The following is a 14909-nucleotide window of genomic DNA, read 5'->3' on the forward strand; positions in this document are numbered from 1 at the left end:
CAGGCTCTGCATCAGCAACACAGAGTCTGACGTGGGGCTCGAACCCGTGAACAGTGAGATCATGACTTGAGCCGAAATCAAGAGTTGAACACTCAACCGACTGAGCCAGCCAGGCATCCCAATAGCTATCAACTTAAAAACAAAAACAAAAAAGACCTTGACGCCATAGCTCCCTCCAGCTACATCCTCACTTGCCTGTTCCCTTCACATGAATCTTTTTTAAAAAGTTGCCTCTGCTTCCTGAATCCACTTCTTTCCTTTCCATTATTTCTTGACACGTAGGCCTAAAACTATAATTGCTTTTGTTAATGTCATCAATGGTCTCCATGCTGTCAAAGCCAGTGGTCAATACTGTTTTGAAACACTTGTTTTACTTGATTCTTAGGATACCATTTGCCTTTCATTCTCCTCTTCTCCGACCGGTACATACTTATCTTTCTAAACTTGAATTATTGGTATGTCCCAGGGCTGTGTTCAACACTCTGCTTCCATCCTCTACTGACACATATCATCTAGGTAATCTCGACCAGCGCCATGGCCATACATTTTACCTGTATGTTAATGACTCTAATATTAATCACTATCACTATTCTCTCTCTTAAACTCCATATGCATCCAATGCCTACTACACATGTTCTCTTGACTGCCTGAAAGACGTCTCAAATTTAGCATGCCCAAATGCAAATTCTTGATTCCTCATCCATGCCCCAAAGCTACACTTCCCCTAGTGTTCGTCATTTCAATAAATGGCACCTCCAGGATCTCAGTTGTTTATGCCACAAAATTTAGTGTGATCATAGGCTCCTCTCTTTCTCTCCAACTCCACATTCAATCCATCAGTAAATCTCATAAGCCCTACCTTCAACATATATTCTTAACCAACTACTTCTTAACTCTTCAAACACTGTAGTTGAAATCACTATCATATGTCACCTGTACTACTGCAATGGGATCCTGAATGAGTCTCTGTGTTTCTAACCATGGCACTCTCAGTCTATTCTCCATACAGTATTCAACAATCTTTACAAAACATAAATTAAATCATGTCAAAATTTTGACAATTATCCATTAGCTTCTGTAATCACTCAGAATGAGACCCAAAGTCTTAACCATAGCATATAAGACCCAAATCATCTCCTCAGACCCACCTCACAAATTCTCTTGATTTTTATCTTCTGTCATTCTCCTATGAGTTCTGATTCAGTTAATACTAGACACCTGGATATTCCTCAAATATTCCAAGCACTCTACCTCACTGCAATTATATTTTTCTTTGTCTAAAAGATGCTCCCTCAAAATGTCTACATGGATTTCTCCATCACTTCCTCAAGTTCTGTGCTCAAATGAGACTCTAGCTGAGAGGGTTTCATTGACCATCCTCTATAAAATAATGTCCTACTCCCATAACTCTATATATTCTTATCCTTCCTTCACAGCATTCATCACAAACTAACATATATTATTTGTGAATTGTCTTTTTCTCTCCTTTAGAACATAAGCTCCAAGAGAGCAGAAACATTATCTGTGGTGTGTGTTGCTGTATATCCTAGTCTTGGGACAGTTAGTTCCTGGTACATGGTTGATGCTTAGTAAATATATATTGAGTCAGCTGAATCACTCCCATAATTATGAAAAGACAGGGTAAGGAGAAACCATTGTCTCAGAAAAAGTTATACTAGGATCTTCCATGGCCAAATAAAGTAGAAAAAGCACAGGCTTAAATAAAATCAGCTTATTTAACTGGAGGGCTTCTCAGAAGGGGAATAGGACAGACTGTAGCATATGCCAAAAGTATGAAATTACAGGTGACTTCAGGAGACTAACTTTCTGGGGAACACACTGGAGAAACACTGCCAAATTCAAACTATATAGAATAGAATATATTTTGCAAGAAACTTTTATTAATGACTTGATTGTATACTACTAGTGTTTTGAGTCAGTTAGGTATGGCCACAGAATTTGCACAAATTAGCATACTCAGTGAAAAATATTTCATTTTAATTGTGTAAGTGTGGAAAAAATATTTTTAAACTCCTTAAGAGAGAAGTTTACAAAGGATTGAGCTACTACGTGAGGCAGGCATAAGTTATTTCATTTGTAAAGTCTCATTTCATTTTCATAGGACTCTGTAAGATATGTATTGTTTTCTCGTCTTTTTATATGAAGGAAACAAAACTGAAGGCGTTTAAATGACTTACTCAAAATATTAATTATATTAATGATAAAGCCAGAATGTGAACCTAGGTCATTCCACTGCCCCAAATCCCAGAATTTATTACTCCTTCCTTCCTTCCTTCCTTCCTTCCTTCCTTCCTCCTTTCTCATTCATGATGCCTCTCTAAAATGCAGTCAATGCAAAAAAACCACTCCCTCCTACAAAGGTGTAGTTTTCTATTATGGGAGAAGTACTCTTTTTTGACAATCAACAAATTTTGTACAGGTTCCATGAAAAATGGATCCCATTTTGCATTATAGTGATCATTATTTTATATGGACCACCCTGAACTTCCTATATTCTCCCCAGGCTCTTTTTATTTCATGGGAGCAAAATTTTTTTCTCTTAAAGCTTCATTTAAAAGAAAATTAATTATGATTTAAAGGCCAATTTAAATGCCATTTCAAACCATACCCTATTTCTTTACATACAAGGCATTCTGCATATAATGTACACTATTTTTTAAATGGTCATTTTTTTCTCTAGTCCATGTTTCCGTCAGTTGTGTGGTAAGTAGGAAAGCAAAGACTTCATGCAGATGTGCTCAGTTACCACTTGAGACCAGTACTTTTCATTCTCATTTCAATTCTCCTTTTCAACCACACAAAGAGTTATTCAAATTTGGAAGGTATAAGAACTTATAAAAGAACTTCTATAAACTCAAACAAATCGCTCAAAAGAAGAAAAGAAATGAATCCCTTCTTAGGCCTTTACCTTTTCTCAATTGTCTTTAAAACTGATTATGATTTTGCTATTTCACAACCAAATAGTCCTCTGCCTTAAATACAGGTTCTCTTCCCCAAGTTGAGCTCTGAAATATTACTCCTGTATTAAATCCTGACTGTACAAGTTTGACTTCATAATACTTAGCATCTAGCAAACTGAGAAATCTAAATGTTATTAGGACAAATGATGGTATGCCAATGTTGTGGATTCATTCTCTAGTAAATTTCAATTTTCATTTCATCGTATAGCATCACTTCAGATCAATGTTTCTATTTAGGATTTTAAATCCATATGTATAAATCTATAAACATTAAATAAATAAGCAATTAGTAAGTACAATCATCCATAATTAGAAAATGTAAATTTAAACACTAACAAGATACCATTTTTATGTCAAGGGATGAAGGTGTTAGCTCCTGCCGCTTCCCAATATGTAAGTGTATCAAATCAAAACAAGAAACATCTTAAACTTATACAATGTTATATGCCAATTATATCTCAATAAAGCTGGGAAGAAAATGAGATACCATGATTCAGTTCTGCAGAAAGGCTCTTTTGTGGCTTAAAGGAAGCCACCATCTTGCTGTGTGCTCACATGACCTCTTTGTTCTCTGGGAAAGAGTAAGAGCTGCTTTATCTCATCCTCTTCCTAATTAGGCACTCATCTCAGCATGGGGACCCCGCCCTCAAGACTTAATCCAACCCCAATTACCTCCAAAGCTCCACCTCCTAACACCATCACATTGAGGATTAGGCCTCCAACATATGATTTAGAGGGGGAAGGGGAAACAAACATTCAGGTCATAACATTGGTAAAAGACAACTTTTAAATATATGTCCACGGAGACAGGAACATGCATAGTCCTTGGGGTACTGCTTGTACTACCAAAATAGATTTAATTATGCATGAGTATTGCTCTGAAAAATAATACTGAGTTAAAAAGGAAGGTAAAAAATTATAAATGTACTCATACGACTATTGTTGAACATTTCAAAACCAAAAAAAAGGCCATAAATTATTTATGGTACATATATGTACCTAAGATAAAAATGAACTAGAAAGAAGCACACCAAATTCATAAAAGAGAGTTCCTGTGGAGGCAGGAAGAATAAAATGAGATGGACACTGGTAATTAATGGGGAACAGAAATGACAAATTTTTAACAATTGTCAGTTATGAAAATGCATATTCTATTATTCTATGTATTTTTCTGAAATATTTACATTTTTAGAAGTAATTTTAAAACCTACATACTTTATGATTAATAATATATTACAAACTACAGTTGGGATCAGAAGGTTGGAGTAGTTCATGTTATCTTCATCATGGTTATGATAAATGTGTTTTACATTTGCAGAATAACCCAAATTGTTTAACAGGACTGATAATTACATATTGGATATTCCAATGTAACATTTATCTGGTTTTGATCTTGATAAGACGTTTATAAATATAGAGAACTTGTGAAAATGTTTATTATAATATGTTAAGGCCACTAAATGACATTATGAATGTGTTACATGATTGAAATAATTGCAATAAGGGTAAAAATAGTGTGGTCACATCCGATGCTGAGCAACCTAAGGAAAATTTATATTACTGAAAGATGGAAAATGTTGTTATTCAAAGACAATGTAGGCATGAATTTTAAACTAAACTAACAACGAATTTAGCCATTTGAGTTTCAAAACAAGTTGGAGATCAGGAATATTTTGTAGAAAAAGTGTGCAGAATAAGGGAGGAAGTAGAGAAATATGGATGTATGTGGAAAAATAATGAACCTTTTTAAAAACTCCATCTAAGCTGGTAGTGAATATTCTGAACCCATCTTTTTCTAAGCAGCATATTTGGAGGATCTAATGTCAAAAATTTTTAGAATTAGGGGTGCCTAGGTGGCTCAGTCACATAAGTGTCTGACTTCAGCTCAGTCATGAGCTCACGGTTTGTGGCTTCGAGCCCCACATCAGGCTCTGTGCTGACAGGTCAGCCTGGAGCCTGCTTTGGATTCTGTGTCTCCCTGTCTTTCCCTTCCCTGCTCACGCTCTGTCTCTGTCTCTATCTCTCTCAAAAATAAATAAACATTAATTTTTTTTTTAATTTTAGAATTAGATACTGGTGGCCATTGGCATTGTATTGAGATATGTTATATGGTGATTCATTTTTTGAGGCTTGTATGTGCTAAAGTGATGTCCTTGCCAAAGCTGACTGCACTGGTGTAGGCCCCATCATTTACTATCTGTTTAATCTCTCAATTTACTGCCCTCCTCCAGTTTCTACACACTTTTAAACTCATTGTCCACTCTTAACATCTTATCTCTGATATAAAATTGTGATCATGTCAGCCCCTAATTAAAAACTGCCAAATAAAAACAAAACCTATGGTGCACTGTCTCTATGGGCTTGGAGACATTTCCTTTAAGAATGGGTGAGTTAGAAAAGCAAGATGTAGAAAAATGTGCAAAGTATTCTTTTGTCAAGCAAACAATGGCCCAAAACACTCTGTGTGGAAACTGGATATATTTATCACATACTGTATACTTGAATATGATTATATAACTATGGAGGGAAAAAAAGGTTACAAAAGAAGTGTTAACATAAGTTGGGAGGGAAAGATGTGGGTACAGTGGGGAGGGAGATGGAGAGGAGAGAGATACGAATAGGAGGGAGGACCCACCTGAAAAAGGAAAAGGGAAAAACAGGATCACCTCTCTATATATTGATACATACTATGTACATAATTTTTTTTTACTTTTTTTTAACTTTTTTTATTTTTGAGACAGAGAGAGACAGATCATGAATGGGGGAGGGTCAGAGAGAGAGGGAGACACAGAATCTGAAACAGGCTCCAGGCTCTGAGCAGTCAGCACAGAGCCCGACACGGGGCTCGAACTCACGGACCGCAAGATCATGACCTGAGCGGAAGTCAGACGCTTAACTGACTGAGCCACCCAGGTGCCCCTGTGTATAATATTTTTAAATAAACACTTGAAAAGCAAAATTTCCTATTATCTGTAGGAAGGAATTGAAACTCTTCATCATAAAACAGTGTCTTTCCAATCTCCAAATTCATCTCACTCACAACCACAGCAGCCTATGTCCCAGCTACACCCCTTCTTCATTGTTCTCACACCACACCGTCTGAACTCTCCCTGTCTTACACAACCATCATATATCTGGAATGCCCTTTCCTCCTTTTTTCCCAAGGGAAACCCTATCTTCATTCAAGATCCAGTTCAAATGTCCCTTGTGAAGCTTTTCTTCAATTTAGACACTCCATCTCCCTTAGGTCTTTGTAGATCTTTCTATTGTGATGCTAAATTGTATGATGATCACTTTTGGACATATTTCAGCATATGATTCTCTCACTAGATGAGGAAAAGAACCATATATTTAATTCTTGAACATCCAGCACCTAGGATAATACCAGCATTTAGGAAACACTAGGCAATTTTTGTTGAATTAATTGATTGGTTTCTGTGTGATTTTACATCTTTAAAATGATACTCAATATCATTTGCTTTTTGTGTGCCAAGTGTAAGCATTTAAATTCCTGTAAACGAATCACTTGTATTCTGGTTAATGAGCATGGTTTACATATAACTCATATTGCCTGTGCAACAGGGTATTAGGGAGAGATCCTTTCTATCAAAGTTTTGGTGATAACCAAACAATAGGTGGCATTTTTTCCACATTCCAAAATGAGGCACTAGACCTCCAATACAAGACTTGAGAGGGGGTGGACCACAGCCACTTGCTGACTCACATCCACCTCAAGGGACTCGAAGAGTCAAAATTGAGGAAACTAGACGGGGCAAAATAATTTCTCTGGAGAAAGCTGTTGGAGGCTATAGCAATTTTCCATCTCCCTCACCTATGACATAGGATTTGAGAGCACTTCTCAGAGAGGTTGACGTTTATTCCTAAAGTTTGGAGGACACAGAAAACAAGGATCTGCTCCACCCTTGAGAAACGTCAGGCAAAAGACTAGGTGGAGCTTCCTGCTTAGTGGCAGAGCAAAGAGATACGGCTGCACTCAGACCCTGAAGACAGGGCAGAGGTCCATGTTTCTGGGGCCCAAATGTCAGCCTCTTAGATGGGAGCTGGCTAAGGGATTCTTTTCAAAGGATTTTTTTTTTTAGGGATGACACAACCTTAGCAGAGAGAAGCTGGGGAATCCTAATGGATGCCAAGGTTGAGGAGTCATTAAAGCATTCTAGCAGAAGATCGCACAATTCTCATGGAAGAACCTCTGAGGAACTCACAACCTCTGAGCATTCCCCCACAAGCCAACGCGGAATGCTAGCACACCTGCCCCATGCCTCTCCTCCCCACCTCGACACCCCAAAAAAGAAAGGCGAATCTGTAGGGCTGCTGGATGGGGGATGCGGGGACATCTCATCTGCAGCAGGACCAAAAGGCTTTTAACAGTACATCAAATTAGAGGTTCACTTGAATTACTAAAATGGGACTGTTACTGTGATTATCTGTGACTAGGGTCCTTCTTTTTACACAAAAGTGAATGAAAAAGCTAGGGAACTCACCTAAAATTTCAACCAGCAGTTGGAAAAAGAGCTGAGTCCTAGGAAGATTTGAACTCAACATACTCTAGTTGTTCAAACTTGTTGTGCCTGCTATTTTCCACAACTGGAATGGAATGAAAAACACTATTAATTGATACCAATTTTTTGCCACTACTGAGGGTAAGAAACCGCAAGAGCATGTTTGGCTCAGAGAGAAATATTGGATCATTGTTATTTTAAAGGCCAATGTTAGAGTAACTTGTCAAAGATACACAAAATATCCTCTTAATTTCATGATTGCAACTCACAATGAAATCACCGTAGCAATTCTAATACAAAAAAAAATCGTATCTTCATAAAGAATTTTATTTTATTTTTAATTTTTTTAATGTTTTATTTATTTTTGAGAGAGAGACAGACCCCGTGATCAGGGGAAGGACAGAGAGAGAGGGAGACACAGAATCTGAAGCAGGCTTCAGGCTCTGGACTGTCAGCACAGAGCCCGACGCAGGGCTAGAACTCACAAACCACATGACCCGAGCTGAAGTCGGACTCTTAACCGACTGAGTCACCCAGGCACTCCCATAAAGAATTTTAAATATTCATACAGCAAGATACTCTCATACTCCAATAGAATAATGAGAGCACTTTTAGAAATTTTTTTTTCTGACATACAATTTACTGCATGTTAGGTATGGTAATAGGCACTGGGGAAACAAAGATGAAGGAAACCACCACATACTTGTTACTGAGCAGTTCACAGCCAAGAAGAAAGACAAAAACACCAGCCACTGGGCTACTAATGACCTTTGTCAGAGCACATCTGGACTATTAGAGCGCCACCTAACCTTTCTGCCTCTAGACTCATGCCCTCATGCCCATCAACATTGATTAAAACAAATCTAATAGGACTATAGCACACACACTGAATGCTCTACTAGTTTCTAGTAAATTTCAATGTTAGGTTCAAGTAACTTATTCTGGGATAGTCTCTATGATCTGCCTCCTAACTACTTCATTCTCCTTTTTTTTTTTTTTTTAATGTTTATTTACTTATTTTGAGAGACAGAGCACAAAAAGGGGAAGGGCAGAAACAGAGGGAGAGATAGGATAGCAGGAAGCAGGCTCCATGCTGAGAGTAGAGAGCCTGATGCTGGGCCTGAATCCACTAACCATGAGATCATGACCTGAACTGAAGTTAGCTGCTTAACTGAATGAGCCACCCAGGTGCCCCTCATTCTCCTTTTTTAAAAACTCCCCTTTTGTTAATCTTATACTCCAGTTCCTCAAACTATAGTACATTGTTTCACATCTCTGAGCCTTTGTCCATGCTGTCCCCTCTTCCTAGAATTTCTTCCCCACCTCATTTGCCAGCAAAACTTCAACTGACTCTTTGAAACCTTGCTAAGACATCCACTTCTTCTGTGAGGTCCTTCCTGTCTACCCTCTTTCTCTTCCGAACTAATCACATTCTTACCCATATCAATTCCATTTCTTAGACATACTTCTATGACACATACATTATTGGTCAACAAATATTTACGCAGAAGCTCATCTCCGCCTCTAAACTATTGATCACCTAGTATGGTATCTAGAAATTATAGTCAATGAGCAAATGAAATAACTGAACCAATCTGAATTTGTTTCAGTTGTTTGATGATATTGATTGACCGTGATTAAGGGCTATTTCTTGAGACTCCAATGGAAAAGTGGCTAAAAAGGCCATAATAATTAATTCTGAAGAAAATACAGATGAGGCAGATTGGAGAAGAGTTGGCTGGCTCACCTTTGTAAATCAAGCTCAGGACTTCTTCAGGACTTATGAGATAGAAACTGTGGAGTCCTAGGAGGTTCAGAGGGTTCAAATCCTACAAGGACTTGGGTATTAGAAGAAACAATTAGCTAATACTACTGAGAAATCAAACAAGAAATCCCTGAAGTCTGGCATGATGTTCATTTAAACTTTGTTCATACTTTAGAATCCATTTGTTTTTTTTCATATGGCTTCCATGCTCCCCTTTCTTTCCCTAAAGGCATACTTACGTTTAGAGAATCTGTAATAAAAAAGATTAGATAAACAATATCAATGACTACTTTCTACTTATTGGAAATTCACACAATTTATATAAATGTATAAATGTCAGGAAGAATTATTAACCAAACACCACCCTAGCCAGTTACTTGGTATCTTTCTTTTCTCACTTGATTATTATTTTTAAAATAACAAAGACTAAAGACTTTGTACTTTCTCTATAATTTTTATTATTCCTGAATACACCAAATGGAAAATATTTAAATTAATTTTTCCATAGCACCATGATCACAACTTCGTTTTTAACATCCATCATTGCAATTAATGGGTCCCCATTTCTGCTACTACGACTATCATTAGTATTGAATCTTCTTAGGATCTACTTATCCCAGAGATCAATTTAAGTTGGCTTATGTACACTCTCCTTAGTTTTCACAGTTCACATATCCAACAAAAAATATAGTCCATCTGGCTATAGACTGTGGTCTTGGCTTTACATCTCCCAAGAAACAAACTACTGAACAACCCATTCCAAACTAACCGAGAGACTGAAGCTTAACCATATAGTTTCTAATGATTCACTCATTCCACAAAATCTTAGTGAGCTTCTACTGAGAGTGAGCACCAAATTATACATTATGAATATTAATACACAAACATATATTATCTTCAGGGAGCACCAGTGAATTCACAGACAAGGACAAATACCTGAGGTAGGTTATGTTGGAAAATGCTAGGGAAACTGAGAGGGTGTGCCAGAGACAACTCCCAGAACGCGTCCTAGAAGAGGTCAAACTTAAGTAAGTTTTGAAGGATGACTATGAGTTAAGGCAAGGCCAAATAAAGGGGAAAGGAATTCCAAGCAATAGGAACCACAGATGCTAGAGCCTGAAAGCATGAGCCTGGTGGTGCTTTTAGAAAACTTTAGGCTTTTGGGGCACCTGGGCGGGGGGGGGGGGGGTTCACTCGGTTAAGCATCTGACTTCGATTAGGTCATGATCTTACAGTTCATGGGTTAGAGGTCTGCATCAGGCTCTGTGCTGAGAGCTTGGAGCCTGGATACTGCTTTGGATTCTGTGTCTCCCTCCCTCTCTGCCTCTCTCTCTCTCTCTTTCTCTCAAAAATAAACATTAAAAAAGAAAAAAAAAAGAAAACTTAAGGCTTTTGATATAGTCGGGGCCTGGAGTGTGCATGAAGGTGGAGACAGGGATGACACTGGACTAGCAGACAGATCCTGATGATCAACAGCCTCTTATAACATGTTTAAATTTTACCCTGAAAATGATGAGAGGTCATTTCGGAAATTTTTACCAGGTGAGTGGCTGGATCAGGTTAGTGTTTTACAAAAGTCCTTCTGGCCCAAGTGTAAAGGACACAGGAGAAGCAGTTGAGAGATTATCACAGAAGATCAGGTGAGGTAGGAAATCCCGAGAGATGAGCCTGTTTGGGAGGGAAGATACTGGGGCCAGTTTGGGGCAAGCTGAGACAGCTGCTAGAAAATCGAGTAGAGCATACTTCTTGGTTTCGATAGTTATACAGTTTACCCTGCTACCCAGCCCTAATTTCAGTCTAAACTGCATGTCCTCACTGCAAGCAGTAAACCAGCTAGTGCACTGTAAGCCTGCTGCTAACTGTAGACTTCCCATTGTATAGTTTTGTAGTAATATACCTGGCTGATGGGAGTTTTCACTGTGCTTGAAATATCCACACTGCAAAATATGCTTTTGGAATTTCAATCGCTTTTCATTTAGCCTTGAATTATAGCAGCAAAACTATGTTCTAGTTGTCTTGCTTCCTGGGAAGTTTGGTAGGAGACCAAAAAATAAAAATTAAAAATTAAAAACCACGTCATGGAAATCTTTCCCTGGGGCTATGTTTATTGGCCAGCGCTCCACAGGGCACAACAAGGTAAGGGCAAAAGGGATAGAAATGAATCTTCTCTTCTGGGCATACCCAGAGGTGAAGGAATGTGGTCCCGGGTGTTTTGGGTCGGTCTACCCACATATAGAAAATTAATAGGCAGCTACACAGCTTTGAAAATTATATCATGGGTCTTTTGCCATGATTTCTTATGGGAAAATTATTTTTGATAAACGCACTTTTGGATTACTCATGTTTCTCCAATAATAATTCCATCACATATGTCAAGGAGTTTCTATATATGTGTCTGGAAATAAGGAAAAGAGATCTGAGCCAGAGATATTCTATTATGATTTAAAAAAAATAACAAAGTAATGGACATTCTTTTTATCCCATACTCTAACTTTTTGTATGTGAATGAAGTACTGCCTCTAACTCCATCTTAAGGGTGAATGACCAAAATAAATCAATTGATGTGAATGCCAAAGAGTCTATATAGTGGGTCTAGTAACTAAACAAGCATGTTGGGGTTTTTATTTAATGATTAAAAGCCAAACTGTCACAACATTTTCTTGTGTGAATGGGCGCAAAAAGTTTAGCAAGTCAGACACTTTATAAATTCCAATTTCCAAGTTAATTTTGAAAAGTTTTAAATATGATTAACTCTGACTTGTGATTCCATCCCCAAAAGGAAATACTCCATCAAACTGTGATTTTACAGGCAAATTTAAAATGATACGATTTTATAAGTCTAAGATTCTACTCAGAATATTAAAGATTAAATTAATGAAAATATACTAACCACTAGTTCATTAGAAGTTTACTTTTAATTTCTAAACATGTATTACACAAAAATTAAGGAAAAGTTATGGTGATTTAAAATGGTATACTAGGAAAATGTTAAGTATTGTTTTCTGTTCATAAAACTCCAAAATGTAAATGCATTTTATATCTTCATAAAATCACCTTATATAAAAGGCCAGTATGAAGTAACACAAGAAATCAGCATATTTTCTACCCCTCGGTAGTAGTGACTGGAAATAGAATTCTTGGGAAAAAAATTAAATAACATAAAACCAGCTTCTTAGTTAGCAACTTTGGAGTTTCCTGGTCTGTTATGTGGTTGGACTATTGCTGGCTTGTCTGAGTTGGGTTGACCACCCATCTAGCACTCGATCCACATGCCCAGTCTTGTGGGTGTCTTTCTGTTCTCATGTTTTTAAAGCCATGTTTGGTTTTTCACTGACCTCCTGTTATGGTGACCTTTAAAGCAAAAACATTACTACTCCCCCCATGGGCTATGTGTGATGTTGTAAATGTGAATTAAGTATTGGGCAGATGGGGGGGGAAAGAAAGCTAAAAATCCATGTAGGAGGCCAAACAAATTGAGGGATAATGCAAAAATCCAAATTGCAAACTTCTGAGAAGTTCCCAGGAGCTTCATACCATTTCCGCATCTTGAAAAGAATGTACTAAGAAGTTTACAAAACAGAGACCAATAGAAACAAATAGCTGAAACAGGGAAATGCGATTCATTTGCTGACAACAAAAAAAAAGATAATGTTTTGAATGGTGCATTTTATGTATAGTTAGAGCAAAGCCTAGATGTATTCCAAGTGGTACTACATGGCTCCTCAGGGCAACTGGGGTTTGGTCCCTGCTTACAAATGACATATGGAACAGTAAATCCAGGAAGAGGCTCAGGAATGATCTCTTCTCAGGGAGGCTTTGGGAGGAGAACCAAGTGGGATTTCCGATCTACCACCACACATGTTCTTCAGTCCAGGTGGTGCTGCTCTTAACTCTTCACAAGTGACATCTTTTGGACTAAGTGTTCCATAGTGTTTTAAGAAAAAATTTAAAAGCGCGAATGTGGTCTGGAACTCTGAAAGATAAATTTACTAGAAGTAATAAATAGAGTGGAATCCCTTTCTCCTAACTGCTGCTCCAGGTTTTGTCTACCTCATGGTAGCTCAAATGAATTCAGCCAACAAATATGGAAGACACTGTCACAATGTAGTATAGTTAGGCAATAAGCCTAACTTTCCTCTTAGATATTCTATACTTTGTGCCCACTTAGATGTCTCACGGTTCTGTTTTGAAACTCTGAGCCAGATTATTTTTTTTTATCTTTTGAGACTTGCAGCTGAGATGACTAGGTACGTACACAGTAGTCATTTACTCCTTATTTCTTACTAACAAAGCCAGTTTAGTTGGGAGTTGCAATTGTGATCAGCTAAAAGCTATATTTACCAGACTTCTGTGCAGGTGGGAGGTCCTAATACTAAGGTCTGCCAATAAAATGGGAGCAGAAGTTAGTGGGTGTGGCTGACTATGTTAGCACATGCATTTGTCATTTTCCTTTCCCTACTCTTTCTGCCTAACATGGTCATATTTGCATAAAACATCCTCTGTCACAGCTGTGGAGCAGAGAGGGTCCCGAGGCATGGGTGACTGCATGGAACTAATAACACACTAGCCCTGGAACCTTTGGCTACTGCCAATCACAATCTACCCATGGTACAAATATCACAATTATACACCTCGGTACAAAAATACATGGTAAATATTCTTCAATTTCTCCCACAGTTCAAAAGTAGCATAAAAACCGCATTCCAAATGTGTAAAGCTTTTTCAATAGAAATGTATCATTTGTTGGGGCGCCTGGGTGGCGCAGTCGGTTAAGCGTCCGACTTCAGCCAGGTCACGATCTCGCAGTCCGTGAGTTCGAGCCCCGCGTCGGGCTCTGGGCTGATGGCTCAGAGCCTGGAGCCTGTTTCCGATTCTGTGTCTCCCTCTCTCTCTGCCCCTCCCCCGTTCATGCTCTGTCTCTCTCTATCCCAAAAATAAATAAACGTTGAAGAAATGTATCATTTGTTTGTAGTGACACAGTTTCAATCTTCTACTCTCATTAAAAAAATTTTTTTTGACATTTACTTACTTTTGAGACGCAGAGAGAGACAGAACACAAGTGGAGGAGGGGCAGAGAGAGAATGAGACACAGAATCCGAAGCAGGCTCCAGGCTCCGAGCTGTCAGCACAGAGCCCTACCCGGGGCTCAAACTCACAAGCAATAAGATCATGACCTGAGGCAAAGTCGGACGCTTAATTGACTGGGCCATCCAGGTGTCCCGCTACTCTCATTTTTAAAAAGAATCTCAGGGGCGCCTGGTGGTTCAGTTGGTTGACCATCTGACTTTGGCTCAGGTCATGATCTCGTAGCTTGTGAGTTCGAGCCCTGCGTTGGGCTCTGTGTTGACAGCTCAGAGGCTGGAGCCTGCTTAAGATTCGGTGGTCTCTCTCTCTCTCTCTCTCTCTCTCTCTCTCTCTCTCTCTCTCTCTCTCTTTCTCTGCCCCTCCCCCTGCTCACACTGTGTGTGTGTGTGTCTCTCTCTCTCAAAAATAAATAAACATTAAAAAAATCTTTTGAAAGAATCTCAAATTCTGAATGTGACATGGCCACAACATTTGCTTGATATGTGGGAAAATGCCTTTGTGGGAAAGTCCTGTGAAAATAAATCTCTATGCAGTAAAACTGATTTTAATCAGATTCCA

At 38.4% G+C, this 14909-nt stretch overlaps 2 long non-coding RNA genes across 3 annotated transcripts in view; both read right to left on the reverse strand.

Moving 5' to 3' along the window:
• LOC147584290 (uncharacterized) overlaps positions 1–14909 on the reverse strand; it is a 118180-nt gene that overhangs the window by 31092 nt on the left and 72179 nt on the right. The window lies entirely within an intron of this gene.
• LOC147584291 (uncharacterized) lies at positions 7424–14005 on the reverse strand. The gene is made up of 3 exons (XR_015248104.1): positions 10203–14005; positions 9437–9516; positions 7424–9339 (listed from the first exon to the last, which is right to left on the reverse strand). It is a non-coding gene; the product is annotated as an uncharacterized LOC147584291 (long non-coding RNA).

Source organism: Puma concolor, chromosome A1 (assembly GCF_028749965.1).
Source record: "Puma concolor isolate L17-30 chromosome A1, mPumCon1.1.hap2, whole genome shotgun sequence".
NCBI classification, from domain to species: Eukaryota; Metazoa; Chordata; class Mammalia; order Carnivora; family Felidae; genus Puma; species Puma concolor.